This window comes from Trachypithecus francoisi, unplaced genomic scaffold (genome assembly GCF_009764315.1).
Source record: "Trachypithecus francoisi isolate TF-2019V2 unplaced genomic scaffold, Tfra_2.0 Lachesis_group2, whole genome shotgun sequence".
Lineage (NCBI taxonomy): Eukaryota > Metazoa > Chordata > Mammalia > Primates > Cercopithecidae > Trachypithecus > Trachypithecus francoisi.
The window spans coordinates 134,728,413-134,737,017 of record NW_022681465.1 but is presented as its reverse complement, the minus strand read 5'-3'; positions in this window follow the sequence as shown (position 1 = coordinate 134,737,017).

The following is an 8,605-nucleotide window of genomic DNA, read 5'->3' as shown; positions in this document are numbered from 1 at the left end:
AGCTAGAAGCTATCATTCTCAGCAAACTATCACAAGGACAGAAAACCAAACACCAGATGTTCTCACTCATAGGTGGGAGTTGAACAATGAGAACACATGGACACAAAGTGGGGAACATCATACACTGGGGCCTGTCGGGGGGTGGGGGCTTGGGGGAGGGATAGCATTAGGAGAAATACCTAATGTAGATGACGAGTTAATGGGTGCAGCAAGCCAACATGGCACATGTATACCTATGTAACAAACCTGCACGTCGTGCACATGTACCCTAGAATTTGAAGAACAGAAAATAAAATATAATAAAATAAAATAAACTCCTATCAGATATGTGATTTGTAAATATTTTGTTCCATTCTTTGTGTTGTCTTTTCACTTTCGTGATGGCGTCCTTTGATGCACAAAAGGTTTACATCTTGATGAATCTTAAATTTAGCTGATGAAAAAATAATTTAAAAACAGGCTGGGCATGGTGGCTCGTGACTGTAATCCTAGCACTTTGGGAGGTCAAGGCAGGAGGATCTCTTGAGCCCAGGAGTTCAAGTCCAGCCTGTACAACATAGGAAGACCCAGTCTCTAAAATAATAATAAGATAATAAATAATAAAATAATAATAAAACAATAAATAAATAAATAAATAAAAATAATTTTAAATTTTTAAAAAGGTTTATATTTTGATAAAGTCAAATTTATCTGTTTTTTTCTTTGGTTGCTCATGATTTTGGTGTCATAACTAAGAGTCACATCCTATCCAAGGTATTGAAAATTTACACTCATGTTTTCTTCTACATAACTTCTTATAAATGCTTTGCATGGCAAGTGCATAATAAAGACTTGTTAAATTTTGAATGAAAGATCAATGAGTGGGGGAGATTAGAAAAATTAATGTAGGCCAGGCACGGTGGTTCATGCTTATAATCCCAGCACTTTGGGAGGCCAAGTCAAGCGGATCACCTGAGGTCAGGAGTTCAAGACCAACCTGGCCAACACAGTGAAATCCCGCCTCTACTAAAAATACAAAAGTTAGCAGGGTGTGATGATGGGTGCCTGTAATCCCAGCTAGTCTGGGGAGGCTGAGGCAAGAAAATAACTTGAACCTGGGAGGCAGAGGTTGCAGTGAGCCGAGATTGAGCCATTACACTCCAACCTGAGTGACAGAGCAAGACTCCATCTCAAAAAAAAATGAAAGAAAAATTAATGTAATTTTTTTTTCTTAAAATGTTTGCAGCTGGGAGCGGTGGTTCATGCCTGCAATCCTAGCACTTTGGGACATCAAGGCAGGTAGATCATCTGAGGTCAGGAGTTAGAGACCAGCCTGGCCAACATGTTGAAACTCCGTCTCTAATAAAAATATAAAAAATTAGCCAGGTGTGGTGGCAGGAGCCTATAGTTCCAGCTACTCAGAGGCTGAGACAGGAGAATAGCTTGAACCTGGGAGGCAGAGGTTGCAGTGAGCCAAGATCACACCATTGCACTCCAATGTGGGTGACAAGAGTGAAACTCCATCTCAAAGAAAAAAAAAAGAAAGTTTGAAGCTGAGTGTGGTGGCTCATGCCTGCAGTCCCAGCACTTTGGGAAGCCGAGGGGAACAGATCACTTGAGCCTAGGAATTCAAGATCAGCCTGGGCATCGGGATGAAATCCTGTCTCTACAAAAAAATGCAATAATTAGCCTGGTGTGGTGGTGCACACCTGTAGTCCCAGCTACCGGGAAGGCTGAAGTGAGAAGATTGCTTGAGCCTGGGAGGTGGATGCTGGACTGAGCCATGACCATGCCACTGCACTCCAGCCTGGGCAACAGAGCAAGACCCTGCCTCAAAAAAAAAAAAAAAAAGTTTGAATCTATGGAAAACTAAGCAAAGCAAAAAAGTGTGAATCTGGCTGGGCGCAGTGGCACTTTGGGAGGCTGAGGTGGATGGATAGCTTGAGGGCAGAAGTTCAAGACCAGCCTGGCCAACATGGCAAAATCCCCCCTCTACTAAAATACAAAATAAAAAGCTGGGTGTGGTGGCATGTACCTGTAATACCAGCCACTCAAGAAGCTAATGCAAGAGAGTCGCTTGAACCCAGGAAGCAGGGGTTGCATTGTGCCAAGATCATACCACTGCACTCCAGCCTGGGTGATCCTATTCATTTGGAATGTGCCAATGAACCAAAGACTCCCAGCCTCATGTAACTAACTTAATTACTTTCTTTTTTTTTTTTTTTTTTGAGACAGAGTCTCACTCTGTTGCCCAGGCTGGAGTGCAGTGGCACAATCTCAGCTCACTGCAATCTCCGCCTTCTGGATTTAAGCAATTCTCCTGCCTTAGCCTCCCTAGTAGCTGGGATTACAGGCATGCACCACCACACCCAGTTAATTTTTGTATTTTGAGTTTTTAAATCTACAAACAACTTGCAGCTAATACCATACATAATGGTGAAAAACTAGATGCTTTTTCACTAACATTAGGAAGAAAGCAAGGATATTCCCTCTCACTACTCCTTTCCAACATCATACTGAAAGTCCTAGCTAATGCAGTAAGACAAGAAAAGCAAGTAAAAGGCATACAGATTACAAAGGAAGCAATAAAGCTCTTTGTTCACATGTGACATGATTGTCTATAGAAAATCTCAAAGAATTGACAAAAAAAAAAAACCTCCTGGAATCAATAAGCAATTACATCAAGGTTCAGAATACTAGGTTAATATCCAAAGTCTATTGCTTTCCTATATGCCAGAAAGTAAAAACTGGATTTTAAAATTAAAAACAATACATTAGCACCAAAAGAATAAAATAGGTACATCTAACAAAATATATGCTAGAGCTATATGAAGAAAACTTTAAAAAACTGATTAAAGAAATTGAAGAACTAATTAAATAAAAAGGTGTACCATGTTCACGGATAGGAAGAGTCAATATTGCTGTCAGTTCTGTGCAACTTGATGTATAGATTCCAATCAAAATCCTAGAAAGTTGTTTTTGTGAAAATTGACAAATCGATTCTATAGTATATATGGAGAAGCAAGAGACTCAGAGAAGCCAATACAATATTGAAATGTTAGAACAAAGTCAGAGGACTGACACTACCCAACTTTAAGTCTTACCACAATTAAACTACAATGACTTTGAGCTACAGGAATCAAACTGTATTATTAGTGAAAAAATAGACAAAGAGATGAGTGCAACAGAATAGAGAACCCAGAAACAGACTTATACATATATAGTCATCTCACCTTTGACAAAGAAGTAAAAGCAATAGAACCAAGCAAATGGAGTCTTATCAGATGGTGCTGAAGCAATTGGATGTCCACACATTAAAAAAGCGAACCTAGACACAAACTTCATTCCTTTCACAAAAATTAAATCAAAATGGATCATAGCCCTAAATGTAAAATGCCAAACTACAAAATTCGTACAAGATAACAGAAGAATATCTAGATAACCTTGGGGTTGGCAATGACTTTTTAGATACAACATGATGTATGAAAGAAAAAAGTGGGCCAGGCGCGGTGGCTCAAGCCTGTAATCCCAGCACTTTGGGAGGCCGAGACGGGTGGATCACGAGGTCAGGAGATAGAGACCATCCTGACTAACACGGTGAAACCCCGTCTCTACTAAAAAATACAAAAAACTAGCCGGGCGAGGTGGCGGGCGCCTGTAGTCCCAGCTACTCGGGAGGCTGAGGCAGGAGAATGGCGTAAACCCAGGAGGCGGAGCTTACAGTGAGCTGAGATCCGGCCACTGCACTCCAGCCTGGGCAACAGAGCGAGACTCCGTCTCAAAAAAAAAAAAAAAAGAAAAAAGTGACAAGCTGGAATTTAATAAAATTAAAAACTTCTGCTCTGCAAAAGACACCGTCAGTAAAAAGACAAGCTACGTACTGGGAGAAAATATTGGCAAAGGACATATCTGATAAAACATACAAAGAACTTTTAAAACTCAACAGTAAGATAATGAGCCAACTGATTTAAAAATGGCCAAAAACTCTTAATAAATATTTTTTCAGGACATACAGCTGGCAAATAAGCATAGGAAATATGTTTAACATATAATTAAGGAATGCAAATTCAAGCAACAATGCCATACCACTACATTCCAATTAGAATGGCTAACACCCAGCACTAAATGCTGGAAAGGATGTGGGGCAATGGGAACTCTCAATCATTGCTGGTGTGAATACAAAATGGCTCAGCCACCTTGAAAAACAGTTTGGCAGTTTTTTACAAAACTAAACATTCTCTTATCAGACAATGCAATAATTGTGTTCCTTGATATTTACCTAAATCAACTGAAAACTTATGTCTATACAAAAGCCTGTGTGCACATGAATGTTTATGGCAGTTTTATTCATAATTTCTAAAACTTGGAAGCAACTAAAGCAAATGAATAAACAAAAATACATTGTGATACATCCAGACAATGGAACATTATTTAGCAATAAGAAGAAATGAGCTTGTGTAGCTACAAAAAGAATGGAGGAAACGTAAATGCATATTGCTAATTGGAAGAAATCAATCTGAAAAGGCTACATACTGTATGACCCCAACTATCTGACATTCTGAAAAAGATAGAACTATGGAGACAGTCAAAATATCAGATCAGTGACTTCCAGGGATTTGGGGAGAGGGAAAGATGACTAGGTGGATCTATAAGATTTTTAGGGCAGCAAAAGCATTTTGCATGATACTATAATGGCAGGTACATGTCATTATACATTTATCAAAACCCATAGAATGTACAACACAAAGCATGAACCCTAATGTAAACTATGAACTTCAATTGATAATGATGTGTCAATGTTGATTCATCATTTGTAACAAATATGCCACACTGGTGGGGAATGTCAACAATGGTGGCGAAATCATGTGTGTGTGTATTGTGTGAGGAAGGTGACTGTGTGGGAACTCTGTACTTTCTGTTCAACTTTGCTGTTAGCCTAAAACTTTTCTAAAAATTAAAGTCTATTAAGTAACGTGTGCATCAGTCATCATCAAAGTATTTTTTAGAGCTGGCCATGGTGATGCTCACCTGGAGTCCCAGCTACTCTGGAGGCTGAGGCAAGAGGATCGCTTCAGGCCAGGATTTCAAGGCTGTAGTGCACTAAAATCATGCCTGTGAATAGCCACTGCACTCTAGCCAGGCACTATTGCAAGACCTCATTCCTAAAATATTTTAAAATATTTTTAGGCTCAAGCAGGTGCAGGGACTTACAGGCAGAGCAAGCCCCATCTCAGCTGTCCACAGCACAAAATAGAGGTTACCCTAGAGCATTTCCTCGCAGTCCAAAGGGGACTTTCTTATTTATTTTTACCAGTTTGTAGGGGAAACATTTAGTTCCTAGGAGGCCCAGGGACAAAGTCAGCTGAACAGCTGTAAGCCAGCTTCCTGGGAAGCTTTCCAAAAGCATGGCAGCATTCAGCCATCTTGTTCCCAGGGGTGCCACCAACATCATGCTCTTGTAATGTGTGCTAGACATAGGACACACCTGTGGTCACCAACCTCTTGCCATTTTTCCTACTTGGTTTTTCACCTGCTCTAGCCTATTGTGGACATTTTCCTGTTTAATTCTGTGTCTTTTATGTCCTTCCAGAGCACTTGACACACACAACATGGAAACAGGATGTCATCTCCCCTTCCCAAATATCTCAAGGTCGATGGTTCTCAATCTCAGCTACATACTCAAATCTCCTGGGGAAGGCTGGTCACGGGACTCATACCTGGAATCCCAGCACTTTGAAAGGCTGAGATGGGAGGATCTCTTGAGCCCAGGAGTTCAAGAACAGCCTGGGCAACATAACGAGACCCAGTCTCTACAAATAAAAAAAATAGTTGGGCATGGTTGTGTGCCTGTAGTCCTATCTGCTCGGAGGCAGAGACGAGGATTGCTTGAGCCGAGGAGTTTGAAGCTGCAGTGAGCCTTGATCACACCGCTGCCCTCCAGCCTGGACAACACAGCAAGAATCTGTCTCAAAAACATGAAAAATCTGGGGAGATTGAAAAAATTAGAATACCTGCGACCCACCTCCTGAAATTCTGATTTAATTGATCTAGGCATGGGTAGTTTCTCAACCTTCCTAGATGATTCTAATACGCAGCTAAGATTGCAAATCACTGATCTCAGAGAGTCATTGAGATTCACACTGGCTCCAGCCAGTAATATAAATAGACTTGTAAAAGAGTTTTAAAGACACTCTTCCCTGCTCTATGCCATCCCTAGAGTACACAGGAAGGTTCTAAGAAACATTCTTTTATCAATTTACTTTTTACTTTTATTTATTTGTTTGTTCATTTGTTTGAGACAGAGTCTCACTCAGGATGGAGTACAGTGGCACAATCTCGGCTTACTGCAACCTCAGCCTCCTGGGTTCAAGCGATTCTCCTGCCTTAGCCTCCTGAAACTAGCTAGGATTACAGGCATGAGCCACCACACCTGGCAAATTTTTGTATTTTCAGTAGAGATGGGGATTCACCATGTTGGTCATGCTGGTCTTGAACTCCTGACCTCAAGTGATCTGCCCCCCTTAGCCTCCCAAGGTGCTGGGATTACATGGGTGAGCTGCTGCACCTGGCCCTATCCATTTATTAACTAATTTTAATAGATATATATATATCAAACACCTACTAAGTATAAGCTAGGTGCTGAGAAAATACAGACACTTCCCTCGAAATGTTGAGTAAAAAAAGCACCATCAACGTAAATATCTCTAATACAAGGGACAAAGTTATAGGATCACCATTTATGGTTTTAGTTTGCACAGCACAAAAATCCTAAGTCACACTCCTTTTTACAAGCTCTGTCCTGACTCAGGGCTGTGTCAGCCAGAAAGAAGAGGAAGGCCTCTTTGTAATTTACCCTAAGGTGCCCCACAGGCTAGACGAAACCCTGGCCTCATGCAGAATAATCTCAGCTAGGTACTAGCACCATGCCTAGAATATGAGAGGTACTCTATTTTTCCATGTTTATTGAATAATTAAAAAGGGCTGCCCAGAAGTATTCAGAAGAGGGGATTAATTCTGTCCAGGAGGATTAGGACCAGAAGGGCTGAAGCAGTGACGCTGGAGCAGGACTTTGAGGAATGACATGCCCCTTGGAGAACCAGAGGACAAGCATTCCTGGCAGGTGGGATGACCTACGGAGTAGAGAGTGGATATCTGAGGTATTTATAGCCTTTGAAACATAGCAGGAAGGGACTCCATGAAGCAGGCAAAGTGAGTTGGGGATAAGCAGTGGAGGGCTTGCGGTGGAGTTGAGAATTTTACCAAATTGGGAGTAGTTGCAGGATTTCCAGCTAAGATGTAACACAAACAGATCTTGGCTTTGAGATTATGCTGGTGGCCCTACAGAGGAAGGACTCAGGAGCGACTGGGGTAAGGCACAAGTAGCCACTCAAGACTCCAAGTAAGAGTTGGAAAGGTACTTAGTAGCCATAAGAATCCCCAAGGGAACACTACAATTAGATTCCCAGGAGTTCTGAGTTATAGACTGTTTCTCCCTCAGCCCCATGTACGCTGTGCTCACATTCTGTGTCTAGGCTACCAAGGGCACCCTCATGTTTTCTGGTTGGCTATCATTGCTTTTGCAGTGGGTAGAGCAACAGCCTTTGTGTATGTATCCTTAGACAATCTAATGCGATCAATAGTCAAAGAAGAAATAAAGTTTTGAGAGAGCCTGGGCAACACAGGGAGACTCTGTCTCTACAAAAATACAAAAATGAGCCAGGCATGGTGGCTCATGCCTGTAATCCCAGCTGCCCAGGAGACTGAGGTAGGAGGATCGCTTGAGCTCAAGAGTTTGAGGCTGCTGTTGGGGTTAGCCGTGAACACACCACTGCACTTCAGCCTGGCAACGCAGCAAGACCTAATCTCGACTTTAAAAAAAAAAATTAGCCTGGCATGGTGGCTTTAAGAGGATATGACTTCTGAGACCCTCTGAGACTGTTTGAGCGAGCCCAGGAGTTTGAGACCAGCCTGGGTAACATGGTGAAACTACATCTCTACAAAAATCACAAAAATTAGCTGGGCAAGGTGGTGCACACCTGTGGTCCCAGCTACTGGGGAGCTTGAGGTGGGAGGATACTTAAGCCCAGGACTTCAAGGCTGCAATGAGCCGTGATCACACCACTGTACTCCAGCCTGGGTGACAGAGCAAGACCCTGTCTCAAAGGAAAAAAAAAAAAAAAAAAAAAAGCAAAAGGAAATCAAAGACAAAAGAAACCCTTAATCAGAGGGAGATCAAATGACTAATTGTCATTCCTTTCCTTCCAGAGAGCTACGAACCTGTAAGAAACATCCACAAACTAAACCATGAAAACCAGAGTGTAAATAAGCTTCCCCTACACTTTTTGGGTCTTCCTATATTTTGGAGACTCCAAGTAATTTTATTTAGCCTCAGAAGTGACAGTGCAAAGTTGGGCATAGTGGCTCACGCCTGTAATCCCAGCACTTTGGAAGGTAGAGGTGGGCGGATCACCTGAGGTCAGGAGTTCAAGACCAGCCTGGCCAACATGGTGAAACCCCATCTCTACTAAAAATACAAAAATTCACCAGGCGTGGTGGCAGGCGCCTGTAATCCCAACTACTTGGGAGACTGAGGCAGGAGAATGGCTTGAACCCAGGAGACGAAGGT